We start from the raw sequence: 19,774 nt of genomic DNA, 5'->3' as shown, positions 1-19,774 counted from the left end.
CCAAACAATTCCTCACCCCTGTAAGGTAAAACCTCCATATGCCTTTTTGAGTCGGCATCACCTGTCCATTGCCGGGTCCATAGGACTCGTCTAGCAGAAATCGACATAGCGTTTATTCTAGAACCCAGTAGACTAATGTCACTTTGAGCATCTCTCATATATAGGACAGCATCTTTTATATGCCCTATGGTCAATAACATAGCATCCTTATCTAGGGTCTCAATCTCTGCTGATAAGGTATCTGTCCATGCTGCCACTGCGCTACAACCCCGGCCGACGCAATTACCGGTCTGAGTAAGGTACCAGAATGTGTGTAAATGGACTTTAGGGTAACCTCCTGCTTGCGGTCAGCAGGGTCCCTGATGGTAGCCGTATCCTGGGATGGCAGCGCTACCTTTTTGGATAAGCGTGTCAATGCTTTATCCACCCTAGGGGAGGATTCCCACCGTATCCTGTCCATTGGCGGGAAAGGATACGCCATAAGAATCCTTTTGGGAATCTGCAGCTTTTTGTCTGGAGATTCCCAAGCTTTTTCACATAATTCGTTCAACTCATGTGAGGGGGGAAAGGTTATCTCAGGTTTCTTTCCCTTATACATGTGTACCCTCGTGTCAGGGACAGGGGACTCTGTGATGTGCAAAACATCTTTTATTGCAATAATCATATATCGAATACATTTAGCCAATTTTGGCTGTAACTTTGCATCATCGTAGTCGACACTATGTCGGTATCTGTGTCAACTATTTGGGATAGTGGGCGCTTTTGAGACCCCGAAGGTCCCTGCGACATAGGGACAGGCATGGGTTGACTCCCTGACTGTTCCCTAGCTTCAGCTTTGTCTAATCTCTTGTGTAATAAGTTTACATTAGCACTTAAAACATTCCACATATCCATCCAGTCAGGTGTCGGCGTTGTCGATGGAGACACCACATTAATTTGCTCCTGCTCCTCTCTAGGAGAGCCTTCTACCTCAGACATGTCGACACACGTGTACCGACACACCATACACTCAGGGAATCCTCTTATCTGAGGACAGTTCCCCAACAAGGCCCTTTGGAGAGACAGAGAGAGAGAGTATGCCAGCACACACCCCAGCGCTATATGACCCAGGAAAAAAACACAATAATTTTATGTTTACCCAGTAGCGCTGTATTTCCATATATATATGCGCCTAATTATGTGCCCCCCTCTTCTTTAAGACCCTCTTTCTACCGTGGTATAAGCAGGGGAGAGTCCGTGGAGCTTCCCCTCAGCGGTGCTGTGGAGAAAATGGCGCTGGTGAGTGCTGAGGGAGAAGCCCCACCCCCTCAGCGATGGGCTTCTGTCCCGCTCAAATATAGTAAAAAAATGGCGGGGGCTCTTATATATATATATACAGTGCCTAGCTGCATATATATTTATTTTGCCAAAGAGTGGTCTATATTGCTGCCCAGGGCGTCCCCCCTGCGCCCTTCACCCTTACACTGACTGCCGTGTGTGAGGTGTATTGGAGCAATGGAGCACAGCTTTACTGCTGTGCGTTACCTCAGTGAAGATCATGAAGTCTTCCGCCGCCTCTGAAGTCTTCTTTTCTTCTCATACTCACCCGGCTTCTATTTCCGGCTCTGCGAGGGGGACGGCGGCGCGGCTCTGGGACGGACGGCGAGGGTGAGACCTGCGTACCGATCCCTCTGGAGCTAATGCTGTACAGTAGCCTAAGAAGCAGAGCCTATCAACTCACAGAAGTAGGTGTGCATCTCTCCCCTCCGCCCCTCGATGCAGGGAGTCTGTTGCCAGCAGGCTCCCTGAAAATAAAAAAATCTAACAAATATACTTTCTGTCAGGAAACTCAGGAGAGCTCCCTGAAAAGCACCCAGTCTCCTCTGGGCACAGTAGTAAACTGAGGTCTGGAGGAGGGGCATAAAGGGAGGAGCCAGTGCACACCCAGATCTAAAGTCTTTCTTAAAGTGCCCATGTCTCCTGCGGAGCCCGTCTATCCCCCATGGTCCTTACGGAGTCCCCAGCATCCTCTAGGACGTAAGAGAAAAATTATGCTGGCAGAAAAATCCAATTGAGTGATTAAACAGCTCCAGAGCTGCTCTGTAAGGCAAGTAAAAGGGTGTGGGCCCTGCAGCACTACCTGTAGTTTGCATTGTGCATTGGAAGCCTAGTTTGCTGTCTGTTTCCACTTCTTTTTTCTTGAGCCCCTCCCGTCTATACCCTTGTGCACTATCCTGACTTCTCCTCCCGTCTGCTTACTTTGTGCCTTCCAATGCACAATGCAAACTACAGGTAGTGCTGCAGGGCCCACACCCTTTTACTTGCCTTACAGAGCAGCTCTGGAGCTGTTACAGTGCCCAGCTGCTGCAAGAAATCAGCTTGAATCCTTCAGGGGCTGGGGCATAGCCAACATGAGCCCCACACCGACGGAGGGTGGAGGTGTTTAATGCGAACTAGGGGTCATCCAAGTGCCGCAAAAGGCCGCCATGCCCTGCACGCCCCTTTTCTCTTTTCATATGCAGACGAGGGTTGAAGCCAACTTTGACCCACTGCTTGGATGACATCGCCATATGCAAATCCATCTGCTGCAGGCCTTCCCCCAGGAATACTTGCACTAGTTGTTGCATTTGGTTTGTTGTTTGAGGGTGCTTCAGTATTAGGCAGCCTTCTGCCCTCCCATGTTCATCTGAAAATATGTGTTCTCCCTGCAGTTGTTGTCCCCAGATGAGAGTTCCCTTGTGCTGCCTCAGTTGAATCTCCTTTACTTGACAGAGATGTGCCTGAGCAGCGGCCCTCCCCAGCCCTATCCCAAATCATACTTATTTTGCATAGGAGATACCATGGTCATGAAGACTGTTCTCCCAGGGTGCGGTTCATTCATTGCATTCTGGGTATGCTGACCCCTGTGATTTCCCCAAATGTGGGAAACTCGACTGCATTATTTAATGCGAACTAGGGGTCATCCAAGCACCGCAAAAGGCCGCCATGCCCTGCATACCCCTTTTCTCTTTTCATAAGCAGACGAGGTTTGAAGCCAACTTTGACCCACTGCTTGGATGACATCACTTGCTGCCTTTCCAATGAAGCAAGTTTAATTTAATAATAGGTGAAAAACCATCCCTACAAAGGTGTTAATCAGATACTTGGCTTTGTGGACACTTTTCAGAGCACAAATTTGTTAGCATAAAAATAAAGCCAGAAAATGAAGAGCTGTTTAATCACTCAATTGGATTTTTCTGCCAGCATATTTCTTTTTCTCTGCAACCCACTGCTAAATTGTGCTTCCTAGCTGTTTTTATAAAATCACTGAATCAAATCTAACTCTGATTACATCAGAGAAGGCCAGGTACCCTACACCATAACAGGGGGTTTGAAATTTTGACTTGTCTACTTAAAGATCACCAAAATCTGATAACAAGGTCAATTAAGTCCCTGGGTGGGATTGAACCACCAACCTTTTGGTTAACAGCCTTACACACTAACTGATTGCGCCACAGCGACACTTTGCAGAAGTACATACTGACAAAGGCTAATAAGCATTCATCTAGAACGATTCCTAGAAACATTTTAAAAAGTCAATAATGTGGAGAGTTTTTGTAAGATGTTTCTTCCATCAACCAATGAAGAAACACATTGGTACTTTCCCATGATGAGTGAGTGCTTCAGGATCTTTTGCACTTACATGTGCAGCAGAGTACTGTAATGGAAGCATGCTGGGTCCATAACCCAGAGGTAGGCAGATTGAAACTATCCTCTGCTATATGCATTTTTTTTTGTTAATTAAAGTAATCCAAAACTGGGATTGATATTTTTGCTCTTTTATTTTTACTTAAAGTACAATAACTTTTACCATTTTAATTTGTTTTAATAGTATATTGACAGTATTGTTTTCTTTCAAAAATCCAATTAATTTTCTTTACCCGATTATTAAAATGGTAATTGACAAAAACAAACTACATTGTCACCAGAAGAGCAATACAAAATGTACAAGTGATATATTAAAATCATCTTTCCAGCTTGAATTTCAATGATGCATTGGGGCAACGATTTTGTGAGAAACATCTTCACCCTTAAATAAAGATTTTCTTAATTCCTTACCTGTGTGCTAATTAGATATCACCTTGTTTTCACATTAAACAGACTTCCACATGAGAAAACAGCAAAGATGCAGTGGCGTTAATGTTTCCTGGTGTCAACCTGTATTATTTCCGTAGATATTGAAATGAGGATGCATCTTGCTGCCTTTCCAATGAAGCAAGTTTAATTTAGTAATAGGTGAAAAACCATCCCTACAAAGATGTTAATCAGATACTTGGCTTTGTGGACACTTTTCAGAGAACAAATTTGTAATCATAAAAATAAAGCCAGAAAATGAAGAGCTGTTTAATCACTCAATTGGATTTTTCTGCCAGCATTTTTCTTTTTCTCTGCAACCCACTGCTAAATTGTGCTTCCTAGCTGTTTTTTTATAAAATCACTTAATCAAATCTAACTCTGATTACATCAGAGAAGGCCAGGTACCCTATACCATAAGAGGGGGTTTGCAATTTTGACTTGTCTACTTAAATATCACCAAAATCTGATAACAAGGTCAATTAAGTCCCTGGGTGGGATTGAACCACCAACCTTTTGGTTAACAGCCTTACACACTAACTGATTGCGCCACAGCGACACTTTGCAAAAAGCACATACTGACAAAGACTAATAAGCATTCATCTAGAACGTTTCCTAGAAAAACTTTAAAAAGTCAATAATCTGGAGAGTTTTTGTAAGATGTTTCTTCCAGCAACCAATGAAGAAACACATTGGTACTTTCGCATGATGAGTGAGTGCTTCAGGATCTCTTGCACTTACATGTGCAGCAGAGTACTGCAATGGAAGCATGCTGGGCCCATAACCCAGAGGTAGGCAGATTGAAACTATCCTTTGCTATATGAATTTTTTTTTTGTTCATTAAAGTAATCCAAAACTGGGATTGATATTTTAGCTTTTATTTTTACTTAAAGTACAATAACTTTTACCATTTTAATTTGTTTTAATAGTATATTGACAGTATTGTTTTCTTTCAAAAATCCACTTAATTTTCTTTACCCTATTATTAAAATGGTAATTGACAAAAACAAACTACATTGTCACCATAAGAGCAATACAAAATGTACAAGTGATATATTAAAATCATCTTTCCAGCTTGAATTTCAATGATGCATTGGGGCAACGATTTTGTGAGAAACATCTTCACCCTTAAATAAAGATTTTCTTAATTCCTTACCTGTGTGCTAATTAGATATCACCTTGTTTTCACATTAAACAGACTTCCACATGAGAAAGCAGCAAGGATGCAGTGGCGTTAATGTTTCCTGGTATCAACCTGTATTATTTCAGTAGATATTGAAATGAGGATGCATCTTGCTGCCTTTCCAATGAAGCAAGTTTAATTTAGTAATAGGTGAAAAACCATCCCTACAAATATGTTAATCAGATACTTGGCTTTGTGGACACTTTTCAGAGAACAAATTAGTTAGTATAAAAATAAAGCCAGAAAATGAAGAGCTGTTTAATCACTCAATTGGATTTTTCTGCCAGCATATTTCTTTTTCTCTGCAACCCACTGCCAAATTGTGCTTCCTAGCTGTTTTTATAAAATCACTGAATCAAATCTAACTCTGATTACATCAGAGAAGGCCAGGTACCCTACACCATAACAGGGGGTTTGAAATTTTGACTTGTCTACTTAAAGATCACCAAAATCTGATAACAAGGTCAATTAAGTCCCTGGGTGGGATTGAACAACCAACCTTTTGGTTAATAGCCTTACACACTAACTGATTGCGCCACAGCTACACTTTGCAAAAGTACATACTGACAAAGGCTAATAAGCATTCATCTAGAACGATTCCTAGAAACATTTTAAAAAGTCAATAATGTGGAGAGTTTTTGTAAGATGTTTCTTCCATCAACCAATGAAGAAACACATTGGTACTTTCCCATGATAAGTGAGTGCTTCAGGACCTCTTGCACTTACATGTGCAGCAGAGTACTGTAATGGAAGCATGCTGGGTCCATAACCCAGAGGTAGGCAGATTGAAACTATCCTCTGCTATATGCATTTTTTTTTTGTTAATTAAAGTAATCCAAAACTGGGATTGATATTTTTGCTCTTTTATTTTTACTTAAAGTACAATAACTTTTACCATTTTAATTTGTTTTAAGAGTATATTGACAGTATTGTTTTCTTTCAAAAATCCACTTAATTTTCTTTACCCGATTATTAAAATGGTAATTGACAAAAACAAACTACATTGTCACCAGAAGAGCAATACAAAATGTACAAGTGATATATTAAAATCATCTTTCCAGCTTGAATTTCAATGATGCATTGGGGCAACGATTTTGTGAGAAACATCTTCACCCTTAAATAAAGATTTTCTTAATTCCTTACCTGTGTGCTAATTAGATATCACCTTGTTTTCACATTAAACAGACTTCCACATGAGAAAACAGCAAAGATGCAGTGGCGTTAATGTTTCCTGGTGTCAACCTGTATTATTTCCGTAGATATTGAAATGAGGATGCATCTTGCTGCCTTTCCAATGAAGCAAGTTTAATTTAGTAATAGGTGAAAAACCATCCCTACAAAGATGTTAATCAGATACTTGGCTTTGTGGACACTTTTCAGAGAACAAATTTGTAATCATAAAAATAAAGCCAGAAAATGAAGAGCTGTTTAATCACTTAATTGGATTTTTCTGCCAGCATTTTTCTTTTTCTCTGCAACCCACTGCTAAATTGTGCTTCCTAGCTGTTTTTTTATAAAATCACTTAATCAAATCTAACTCTGATTACATCAGAGAAGGCCAGGTACCCTACACCATAAGAGGGGGTTTGCAATTTTGACTTGTCTACTTAAATATTACCAAAATCTGATCACAAGGTCAATTACGTCCCTGGATGGGATTGAACCACCAACCTTTTGATTAATAGCTGAACACACTAACCGATTGCGCCACAGAGACACTTTGCGAAAAGTACATACTGACAAAGACTAATAAGCATTCATCTAGAACGTTTCCTAGAAAAACTTTAAAAAGTCAATAATCTGGAGAGTTTTTGTAAGATGTTTCTTCCAGCAACCAATGAAGAAACACATTGGTACTTTCGCATGATGAGTGAGTGCTTCAGGATCTCTTGCACTTACATGTGCAGCAGAGTACTGCAATGGAAGCATGCTGGGCCCATAACCCAGAGGTAGGCAGATTGAAACTATCCTTTGCTATATGCATTTTTTTTTTGTTCATTAAAGTAATCCAAAACTGGGATTGATATTTTAGCTTTTATTTTTACTTAAAGTACAATAACTTTTACCATTTTAATTTGTTTTAATAGTATATTGACAGTATTGTTTTCTTTAAAAAATCCTATTAATTTTCTTTACCCGATTATTAAAATGGTAATTGACAAAAACAAACTACATTGTCACCAGAAGAGCAATACAAAATGTACAAGTGATATATTAAAATCATCTTTCCAGCTTGAATTTCAATGATGCATTGGGGCAACGATTTTGTGAGAAACATCTTCACCCTTAAATAAAGATTTTCTTAATTCCTTACCTGTGTGCTAATTAGATATCACCTTGTTTTCACATTAAACAGACTTCCACATGAGAAAGCAGCAAGGATGCAGTGGCGTTAATGTTTCCTGGTGTCAACCTGTATTATTTCAGTAGATATTGAAATGAGGATGCATCTTGCTGCCTTTCCAATGAAGCAAGTTTAATTTAGTAATAGGTGAAAAACCATCCCTACAAATATGTTAATCAGATACTTGGCTTTGTGGACACTTTTCAGAGAACAAATTCGTTAGCATAAAAATAAAGCCAGAAAATGAAGAGCTGTTTAATCACTCAATTGGATTTTTCTGCCAGCATATTTCTTTTTCTCTGCAACCCACTGCTAAATTGTGCTTCCTAGCTGTTTTTTTTATAAAATCACTGATTCAAATCTAACTCTGATTACATCAGAGTAGGCCAGGTACCCTACACCATAAGAAGGGGGTTTGAAATTTTGACTTGTCTACTTAAAGATCACCAAAATCTGATAACAAGGTCAATTACATCCCTGCGTGGGATTGAACCACCAACCCTGTGATTAATAACCAAACACACCAACAGATTGCGCCACAGAGACACTTTACAAACGTACATACTGACAAAGGCTAATAAGCATTCATCTAGAACGTTTCCTAGAAAAACTTTAAAAAGTCAATAATCTGGAGAGTTTTTGTAAGATGTTTCTTCCATCAACCAACGAAGAAACACATTGGTACTTTCCCATGATGAGTGAGTGCTTCAGGATCTCTTGCACTTACATGTGCAGCAGAGTACTGCAATGGAAAAATGCTGGGCCCATAACCCAGAGGTAGGCAGATTGAAACTATCCTCTGCTATATGCATTTTTTTTTTGTTAATTAAAGTAATCCAAAACTGGGATTGATATTTTTGCTCTTTTATTTTTACTTAAAGTGCAATAACTTTTACCTTTTTAATTTGTTTTAATAGTATATTGACAGTATTGTTTTCTTTCAAAAATCCACTTAATTTTCTTTACCCTATTATTAAAATGGTAATTGACAAAAACAAACTACATTGTCACCAGAAGAGCAATACAAAATGTACAAGTGATATATTAAAATCATCTTTCCAGCTTGAATTTCAATGATGCATTGGGGTAACGATTTTGTGAGAAACACCTTCACCCTTGAATAAAGATTTTCTTAATTCCTTACCTGTGTGCTAATTAGATATCACCTTGTTTTCACATTAAACAGACTTCAACATGCGAAAGCAGCAAGGATGCAGTGGCGTTAATGTTTCCTGGTGTCAACCTGTATTATTTCAGTAGACATTGAAATGAGGATGCATCTTGCTGCCTTTCCAATGAAGCAAGTTTAATTTAGTAATAGGTGAAAAACCATCCCTACAAAGGTGTTAATCAGAGACTTGGCTTTGTGGACACTTTTCAGAGAACAAATTTGTTAGCATAAAAATAAAGCCAGAAAATGAAGAGCTGTTTAATCACTCAATTGGATTTTTTTGCCAGCATATTTCTTTTTCTCTGCAACCCACTGCTAAATTGTGCTTCCTAGCTGTTTTTATAAAATCACTGAATCAAATCTAACTCTGATTACATCAGAGAAGGCCAGGTACCCTACACCATAACAGGGGGTTTGAAATTTTGACTTGTCTACTTAAAGATCACCAAAATCTGATAACAAGGTCAATTACGCCCCTGGGTGGGATTGAACCACCAACCTTTTGGTTAATAACCATACACACTAACTGATTGCGCCACAGCGACACTTTGCAAAAGTACATACTGACAAAGGCTAATAAGCATTCATCTAGAACGCTTCCTAGAAACATTTTAAAAAGTCAATAATGTGGAGAGTTTTTGTAAGATGTTTCTTCCATCAACCAATGAAGAAACACATTGGTACTTTCCCATGATAAGTGAGTGCTTCAGGACCTCTTGCACTTACATGTGCAGCAGAGTACTGTAATGGAAGCATGCTGGGTCCATAACCCAGAGGTAGGCAGATTGAAACTATCCTCTGCTATATGCATTTTTTTTTGTTAAAGTAATCCAAAACTGGGATTGATATTTTTGCTCTTTTATTTTTACTTAAAGTACAATAACTTTTACCATTTTAATTTGTTTTAATAGTATATTGACAGTATTGTTTTCTTTCAAAAATCCAATTAATTTTCTTTACCCGATTATTAAAATGGTAATTGACAAAAACAAACTACATTGTCACCAGAAGAGCAATACAAAATGTACAAGTGATATATTAAAATCATCTTTCCAGCTTGAATTTCAATGATGCATTGGGGCAACGATTTTGTGAGAAACATCTTCACCCTTAAATAAAGATTTTCTTAATTCCTTACCTGTGTGCTAATTAGATATCACCTTGTTTTCACATTAAACAGACTTCCACATGAGAAAGCAGCAAGTTTGCAGTGGCGTTAATGTTTCCTGGTGTCAACCTGTATTATTTCTGTAGATATTGAAATGAGGATGCATCTTGCTGCCTTTCCAATGAAGCAAGTTTAATTTAGTAATAGGTGAAAAACCATCCCTACAAAGGTGTTAATCAGAGACTTGGCTTTGTGGACACTTTTCACAGAACAAATTTGTTAGCATAAAAATAAAGCCAGAAAATGAAGAGCTGTTTAATCACTCAATTGGATTTTTTTGCCAGCATATTTCTTTTTCTCTGCAACCCACTGCTAAATTGTGCTTCCTAGCTGTTTTTTATAAAATCACTGAATCAAATCTAACTCTGATTACATCAGAGAAGGCCAGGTACCCTACACCATAAGAGGGGGTTTGAAATTTTTACTTGTCTACATAAAGATCACCAAAATCTGATAACAAGGTCAATTACGTCCCTGGGTGGGATTGAACCACCAACTTTTTGGTTAATAGCCTTACACACTAACTGATTGCGCCACAGCGACACTTTGCAAAAGTATATACTGAAAAAGGCTAATAAGCATTCATCTAGAACGTTTCCTAGAAACATTTTAAAAAGTCAATAATGTGGAGAGTTTTTGTAAGATGTTTCTTCCATCAACCAATGAAGAAACACATTGGTACTTTCCCATGATGAGTGAGTGCTTCAGGATCTCTTGCACTTACATGTGCAGCAGAGTACTGTAATGGAAGCATGCTGGGTCCATAAGATCCTGAAGCACTCACTCATCATGGGAAAGTACCAATGTGTTTCTTCATTGGTTGATGGAAGAAACATCTTACAAAAACTCTCCAGATTATTGACTTTTTAAAGTTTTTCTAGGAAACGTTCTAGATGAATGCTTATTAGCCTTTGTCAGTATGTACTTTCGCAAAGTGTCTCTGAGGCACAAACAGTTAGCGTGTTCAGTTGTTAACCAAAAGGTTGGTGGTTCAATCCCACCTAGGGACGTAATTGACCTTGTTATCAGATTTTGGTGATCTTTAAGTAGACAAGTCAAAATTTCGAAAACCCCTGTTATGGTGTAGGGTACCTGGCCTTCTCTGATGTAATCAGAGTTAGATTTGATTAAGTGATTTTATAAAAAAAACAGCCACGAAGCACAATTTAGCAGTGGGTTGCAGAGAAAAAGAAATATGCTGGCAGAAAAATCCAATTGAGTGATTAAACAGCTCTTCATTTTCTGGCTTTATTTTTATGCTAACAAATTTGTGCTCTGAAAAGTGTCCACAAAGCCAAGTATCTTATTAACACCTTTGTAGGGATGGTTTTTCACCTATTATTAAATTAAACTTGCTTCATTGGAAAGGCAGCAAGTGATGTCATCCAAGCAGTGGGTCAAGGTTGGCTTCAAACCTCGTCTGCTTATGAAAAGAGAAAAGGGGTATGCAGGGCATGGCGGCCTTTTGCGGTGCTTGGATGACCCCTAGTTCGCATTAAATAATGCAGTCGAGTTTCCCACATTTGGGGAAATCACAGGGGTCAGCATACCCAGAATGCAATGAATGAACCGCACCCTGGGAGAACAGTCTTCATGACCATGGTATCTCCTATGCAAAATAAGTATGATTTGGGATAGGGCTGGGGAGGGCCGCTGCTCAGGCACATCTCTGTCAAGTAAAGGAGATTCAACTGAGGCAGCACAAGGGAACTCTCATCTGGGGACAACAACTGCAGGGAGAACACATATTTTCAGATGAACATGGGAGGGCAGAAGGCTGCCTAATACTGAAGCACCCCCAAACAACAAACCAAATGCAACAACTAGTGCAAGCATTCCTGGGGGAAGGCCTGCAGCAGATGGATTTGCATATGGCGATGTCATCCAAGCAGTGGGTCAAAGTTGGCTTCAACCCTCGTCTGCATATGAAAAGAGAAAAGGGGCGTGCAGGGCATGGCGGCCTTTTGCGGCACTTGGATGACCCCTAGTTCGCATTAAACACCTCCACCCTCTGTCGGTGTGGGGCTCATGTTGGCTATGCCCCAGCCCCTGAAGGATTCAAGCTGATTTCTTGCAGCAGCTGGGCACTGTAACAGCTCCAGAGCTGCTCTGTAAGGCAAGTAAAAGGGTGTGGGCCCTGCAGCACTACCTGTAGTTCGCATTGTGCAAGACCCCTAGTTCGCATTAAACACCCCCACCCTCCTTCGGTGTGGGGCTCATGTTGGCCATGCCCCAGCCCCTGAAGCATTCACGCTGATTTCTTGCAGCAGCTGGGCACTGTAACAGCTCAAGAGCTGCTCTGTAAGGCAAGTAAAAGGGTGTGGGCCCTGCAGCACTACCTGTAGTTTGCATTGTGCATTGGAAGGCACAAAGTAAGCAGACGGGAGGAGAAGTCAGGATAGTGCACAAGGGTATAGACGGGAGGGGATCAAGAAAAAAGAAGTGGAAACAGACAGCAAACTAGGCTTCCAATGCACAATGCAAACTACAGGTAGTGCTGCAGGGCCCACACCCTTTTACTTGCCTTACAGAGCAGCTCTGGAGCTGTTTAATCACTCAATTGGATTTTTCTGCCAGCATAATTTTTCTCTTACGTCCTAGAGGATGCTGGGGACTCCGTAAGGACCATGGGGGATAGACGGGCTCCGCAGGAGACATGGGCACTTTAAGAAAGACTTTAGATCTGGGTGTGCACTGGCTCCTCCCTCTATGCCCCTCCTCCAGACCTCAGTTTACTACTGTGCCCAGAGGAGACTGGGTGCTTTTCAGGGAGCTCTCCTGAGTTTCCTGACAGAAAGTATATTTGTTAGATTTTTTTATTTTCAGGGAGCCTGCTGGCAACAGACTCCCTGCATCGAGGGGCGGAGGGGAGAGATGCACACCTACTTCTGTGAGTTGATAGGCTCTGCTTCTTAGGCTACTGTACAGCATTAGCTCCAGAGGGATCGGTACGCAGGTCTCACCCTCGCCGTCCGTCCCAGAGCCGCGCCGCCGTCCCCCTCGCAGAGCCGGAAGATAGAAGCCGGGTGAGTATGAGAAGAAAAGAAGACTTCAGAGGCGGCGGAAGACTTCATGATCTTCACTGAGGTAACGCACAGCAGTAAAGCTGTGCTCCATTGCTCCCATACACCTCACACACGGCAGTCAGTGTAAGGGTGAAGGGCGCAGGGGGGACGCCCTGGGCAGCAATATAGACCTCTCTTTGGCAAAATAAATATATATGCAGCTAGGCACTGTATATATATATGAGCCCCCGCCATTTTTTTATGGGGGGGGCTATTTGAGCGGGACAGAAGCCCGTCGCTGAGGGGGTGGGGCTTCTCCCTCAGCACTCCCCAGCGCCATTTTCTCCACAGCACCGCTGAGGGGAAGCTCCATGGACTCTCCCCTGCTTATACCACGGTAGAAAGAGGGTCTTAAAGAAGAGGGGGCACATAATTAGGCGCATATATATATGGAAATACAGCGCTACTGGGTAAACATAAAGTGATTGTGTTTTTTTCCTGGGTCATATAGCGCTGGGGTGTGTGCTGGCATACTTTCTCTCTCTGTCTCTCCAAAGGGCCTTGTTGGGGAACTGTCCTCAGATAAGAGGATTCCCTGAGTGTATGGTGTGTCGGTACACGTGTGTCGACATGTCTGAGGTAGAAGGCTCTCCTAGAGAGGAGCAGGAGCAAATTAATGTGGTGTCTCCATCGACAACGCCGACACCTGACTGGATGGATATGTGGAATGTTTTAAGTGCTAATGTAAACTTATTACACAAGAGATTAGACAAAGCTGAAGCTAGGGAACAGTCAGGGAGTCAACCCATGCCTGTCCCTATGTCGCAGGGACCTTCGGGGTCTCAAAAGCGCCCACTATCCCAAATAGTTGACACAGATACCGACACAGATTCTGACTCCAGTGTCGACTACGATGATGCAAAGTTACAACCAAAATTGGCTAAATGTATTCGATATATGATTATTGCAATAAAAGATGTTTTGCACATCACAGAGTCCCCTGTCCCTGACACGAGGGTACACATGTATAAGGGAAAGAAACCTGAGATAACCTTTCCCCCCTCACATGAGTTGAACGAATTATGTGAAAAAGCTTGGGAATCTCCAGACAAAAAGCTGCAGATTCCCAAAAGGATTCTTATGGCGTATCCTTTCCCGCCAATGGACAGGATACGGTGGGAATCCTCCCCTAGGGTGGATAAAGCATTGACACGCTTATCCAAAAAGGTAGCGCTGCCATCCCAGGATACGGCTACCATCAGGGACCCTGCTGACCGCAAGCAGGAGGTTACCCTAAAGTCCATTTACACACATTCTGGTACCTTACTCAGACCGGCAATTGCGTCGGCCGAGGTTGTAGCGCGGTGGCAGCATGGACAGATACCTTATCAGCAGAGATTGAGACCCTAGATAAGGATGCTATGTTATTGACCATAGGGCATATAAAAGATGCTGTCCTATATATGAGAGATGCTCAAAGTGACATTAGTCTACTGGGTTCTAGAATAAACGCTATGTCGATTTCTGCTAGACGAGTCCTATGGACCCGGCAATGGACAGGTGATGCCGACTCAAAAAGGCATATGGAGGTTTTACCTTACAGGTGTGAGGAATTGTTTGGGGAAGGTCTCTCGGACCTTGTCTCCACAGCTACAGCTGGTAAATCAAATTTTTTGCCTTATATTCCCTCACAGCCTAAGAAAGCACCACATTATCAAATGCAGTCCTTTCGATCACAGAGAAACAAGAAAGTACGAGGTGCGTCCTTTCTTGCCAGAGGTAAGGGCAGAGGGAAGAAGCTGCACAACACAGCTAGTTCCCAGGAACAGAAGTCCTCCCCGGCCTCTACAAAATCCACCGCATGACGCTGGGGCTCCGCTAAAGGAGTCCGCCCAGTTGGGGGCACGTCTTCGTGTTTTCAGCCACATCTGGGTTCATTCGCAGGTGGATCCCTAGGCAATAGAAATTGTTTCTCAGGGTTACAAGCTGAAATTCGAAGAGGTGCCTCCTCGCCGGTTTTTCAAATCGGCCCTACCATCTTCTCCCCAGGAAAGGGAGATAGTGTTAAATGCAATTCACAAATTGTATCTTCAACAGGTGGTGGTCAAGGTTCCCCTGCTTCAACAAGGAAAGGGAAATTATTCGACCCTGTTTGTAGTCCCAAAACCGGACGGTTTGGTCAGACCCATATTAAATTTAAAATCCCTGAACCTATACTTGAAAAGGTTCAAGTTCAAGATGGAATCGCTAAGAGCGGTCATCGCCAGCCTAGAAGGGGGGGATTTTATGATATCTCTGGACATAAAGGATGCATACCTTCATGTACTCATTTATCCACCTCATCAGGCGTACCTAAGATTTGCGGTACAGTATTGTCATTACCAATTTCAGACGTTGCCGTTTGGTCTCTCCAGAATTTTCTCCGAGAATTTTCACCAAGGTAATGACGGAAATTATGGTGCTCCTGCGAAAGCAAGGTGTCACAATTATCCCGTACTTGAACGATCTCCTCATAAAAGCGAGATCAAGAGAGCAGTTGCTGAACAGCGTATAACTTTCATTGAAGGTGTTACAGCAAAACGGCTGGATTCTCAATATCCCGAAGTCGCAGTTGGTTCCTACGACTCGTCTGACTTTGCTTGGGCATTATTCTGGATACGGACCAGAAAAGGGTTTATCTTCCGATAGAAAAGGCCCAGGAACTCATGACTCTGGTCAGGAACCTATTGAAACCAAAACAGGTGTCAGTGCATCACTGCACTCGAGTCCTGGGAATGATGGTGGCATCATACGAGGCCATTCCCTTCGGCAGGTTCCATGCGAGGATCTTGCAATGGGACCTACTGGACAAGTGGTCCGGGTCACATCTACAGATTCATCAGTTGATCACCCTGTCCCCCAGGGCCAGGGTATCTCTCCTGTGGTGGCTGCAGAGTGCTCACCTTCTAGAGGGCCGCAGGTTCGGCATTCAGGACTGGATCCTGGTGACCACGAACGCGAGCCTCCGAGGTTGGGGAGCAGCCACACAGGGAAGAAATTTCCAAGGTCTTTGGTCAAGTCAGGAGACTTGTCTTCACATCAACATCCTGGAGCTAAGGGCCATATACAACGCCCTATGTCAAGCGGAGACCTTACTTCGCGACCAACCAGTTCTGATCCAGTCAGACAACGTCACCGCAGTAGTTCATGTAAACCGCCAAGGCGGCACAAGGAGCAGAGTGGCGATGGCGGAAGCCACCAGAATTCTTCGCTGGGCGGAGAATCATGTAAGCGCACTGTCAGCAGTGTTCATTCCGGGAGTGGACAACTGGGAAGCAGACTTCCTCAGCAGACACGACCTACATCCAGGAGAGTGGGGACTCCATCAGGAAGTCTTCGCACAGATTGCAAGTCGGTGGGGACTGTTCCAGATAGACATGATGGCGTCCCGCCTCAACAAAAAGCTACAGAGGTATTGCACCAGGTCAAGAGACCCTCAGGCAGTAGCTGTTTAAACAGCTCTTCATTTTCTGATTTTATGTTTATGCTAACAAATTTGCTCTCTGAAAAGTGTCCACAAAGCCAAGTCTCTGATTAACACCTTTGTAGGAATGGTTTTTCACCTATTACTGAATTAAACTTGCTTCATTGGAAAGGCAGCAAGATGCATCCTCATTTCAATGTCTACTGAAATAATACAGGTTGACACCAGGAAACATAAACGCCACTGCATCCTTGCTGCTTTCGCATGTGGAAGTCTGTTTAATGTGAAAACAAGGTGATATCTAATTAGCACACAGGTAAGGAATTAAGAAAATCTTTATTTAAGGGTGAAGGTGTTTCTCACAAAATCGTTGCCCCAATGCATCATTGAAATTCAAGCTGGAAAGATGATTTTAATATATCACTTGTACATTTTGTATTGCTCTTCTGGTGACAATGTAGTTTGTTTTTGTCAATTACCATTTTAATAATAGGGTAAAGAAAATTAAGTGGATTTTTGAAAGAAAACAATACTGTCAATATACTATTAAAACAAATTAAAATGGTAAAAGTTATTGTACTTTAAGTAAAAATAAAAGAGCAAAAATATCAATCCCAGTTTTGGATTACTTTAATTAACAAAAAAAAATGCATATAGCAGAGGATAGTTTCAATCTGCCTACCTCTGGGTTATGGGCCCAGCATGTTTCCATTGCAGTACTCTGCTGCACATGTAAGTGCAAGAGATCCTGAAGCACTCACTCATCATGGGAAAGTACCAATGTGTTTCTTCGTTGGTTGATGGAAGAAACATCTTACAAAAACTCTCCAGATTATTGACTTTTTAAAGTTTTTCTAGGAAACGTTCTAGATGAATGCTTATTAGCCTTTGTCAGTATGTATGTTTGTAAAGTGTCTCTGTGGCGCAATCGGTTAGTGTGTTTGGTTATTAATCAAAGGGTTGGTGGTTCAATCCCACCCAACGATGTAATTGACCTTGTTATCAGATTTTGGTGATCTTTAAGTAGACAAGTCAAAATTTCAAACCCCCTTCTTATGGTGTAGGGTACCTGGCCTACTCTGATGTAATCAGAGTTAGATTTGAATCAGTGATTTTATAAAAAAACAGCTAGGAAGCACAATTTAGCAGTGGGTTGCAGAGAAAAAGAAATATGCTGGCAGAAAAATCCAATTGAGTGATTAAACAGCTCTTCATTTTCTGGCTTTATTTTTATGCTAACTAATTTGTTCTCTGAAAAGTGTCCACAAAGCCAAGTATCTGATTAACATATTTGTAGGGATGGTTTTTCACCTATTACTAAATTAAACTTGCTTCATTGGAAAGGCAGCAAGATGCATCCTCATTTCAATATCTACTGAAATAATACAGGTTGACACCAGGAAACATTAACGCCACTGCATCCTTGCTGCTTTCTCATGTGGAAGTCTGTTTAATGTGAAAACAAGGTGATATCTAATTAGCACACAGGTAAGGAATAAAGAAAATCTTTATTTAAGGGTGAAGATGTTTCTCACAAAATCGTTGCCCCAATGCATCATTGAAATTCAAGCTGGAAAGATGATTTTAATATATCACTTGTACATTTTGTATTGCTCTTCTGGTGACAATGTAGTTTGTTTTTGTCAATTACCATTTTAATAATCGGGTAAAGAAAATTAATTGGATTTTTGAAAGAAAACAACACTGTCAATATACTATTAAAACAAATTAAAATGGTAAAAGTTATTGTACTTTAAGTAAAAATAAAAGCTAAAATATCAATCCCAGTTTTGGATTACTTTAATGAACAAAAAAAAAATGCATATAGCAAAGGATAGTTTCAATCTGCCTACCTCTGGGTTATGGGCCCAGCATGCTTCCATTGCAGTACTCTGCTGCACATGTAAGTGCAAGAGATCCTGAAGCACTCACTCATCATGGGAAAGTACCAATGTGTTTCTTCATTGGTTGCTGGAAGAAACATCTTACAAAAACTCTCCAGATTATTGACTTTTTAAAGTTTTTCTAGGAAACGTTCTAGATGAATGCTTATTAGTCTTTGTCAGTATGTACTTTTTGCAAAGTGTCTCTGTGGCGCAATCGGTTAGTGTGTTCAGCTATTAATCAAAAGGTTGGTGGTTCAATCCCATCCAGGGACGTAATTGACCTTGTCATCAAATTTTGGTAATATTTAAGTAGACAAGTCATATAGCAGAGGATAGTTTCAATCTGCCTACCTCTGGGTTATGGACCCAGCATGCTTCCATTACAGTACTCTGCTGCACATGTAAGTGCAAGAGATCCTGAAGCACTCACTCATCATGCGAAAGTACCAATGTGTTTCTTCATTGGTTGCTGGAAGAAACATCTTACAAAAACTCTCCAGATTATTGACTTTTTAAAGTTTTTCTAGGAATCGTTCTAGATGAATGCTTATTAGCCTTTGTCAGTATGTACTTTTGCAAAGTTTCGCTGTGGCGCAATCAGTTAGTGTGTACGGCTATTAACCAAAAGGTTGGTGGTTCAATCCCACCCAGGGACGTAATTGAACTTGTAATCAGATTTTGTTGATCTTTAAGTAGACAAGTCAAAATTTCGAAAACCCCTGTTATGGTGTAGGGTACCTGGCCTTCTCTGATGTAATCAGAGTTAGATTTGATTCATACTGTTAACTGGGTAGTATATCACAAGTTATACGGTGTGATTGGTGTGGCTGGTATGAATCTTGACCTTGGATTAACAAAAATCCTTTCCTCGAACTGTCTGTCTCCTCTGGGCACAGTTTCTCTAACTGAGGTATGGAGGAGGGGCATAGAGGGAGGAGCCAGTGCACACCCAGATCTAAAGTCTTTCTTAAAGTGCCCATGTCTGCTGCGGAGCCCGTCTATCCCCCATGGTCCTTACGGAGTCCCCATCATCCTCTACGGACTACGAGAAAAAAAATTACCGGTAGGTTTAAAATGTTATTTTTTTCTCTGCAACCCACTGCTAAATTGTGCTTCCTAGCTGTTTTTTATAAAATCACTTAATTAAATCTAACTCTGATTACGTCAGAGAAGGCCAGGTACCCTACACCATAAGAGGGGGTTTGAAATTTTGACTTGTCTACTTAAAGATCACCAAAATCTGATGACAAGGTCAATTACATCCCTGGGTGGGATTGAACCACCAACCTTTTGGTTAATAGCCCATGTAAGTGCAAGAAATCCTGAAGCACTCACTCATCATGGGAAAGTACCAATGTGTTTCTTACAAAAATTCTCCAGATTATTGACTTTTTAAAGTTTTTCTAGGAAACGTTCTAGATGAATGATTATTAGCCTTTGTCAGTATTGACTTTTGCAAGGT

The 19,774-nt window shown here is 41.3% G+C and overlaps 2 pseudogenes; one reads left to right on the top strand and one right to left on the bottom strand.

Moving 5' to 3' along the window:
- Window positions 1-2,794: 2,794 nt before the first annotated feature.
- On the top strand, window positions 2,795-2,973 carry LOC134995058 (U1 spliceosomal RNA; annotated as a pseudogene).
- Window positions 2,974-11,405: 8,432 nt separating this feature from the next.
- On the bottom strand, window positions 11,406-11,584 carry LOC134995057 (U1 spliceosomal RNA; annotated as a pseudogene).
- Window positions 11,585-19,774: the final 8,190 nt, after the last annotated feature.

The sequence above is a fragment of the Pseudophryne corroboree genome, unplaced genomic scaffold (genome assembly GCF_028390025.1).
Source record: "Pseudophryne corroboree isolate aPseCor3 unplaced genomic scaffold, aPseCor3.hap2 scaffold_1358, whole genome shotgun sequence".
Taxonomy (NCBI): Eukaryota; Metazoa; Chordata; class Amphibia; order Anura; family Myobatrachidae; genus Pseudophryne; species Pseudophryne corroboree.
The sequence above is the reverse complement of the archived record's forward strand: the minus strand, read 5'-3'. Positions and strand labels throughout refer to the sequence as shown.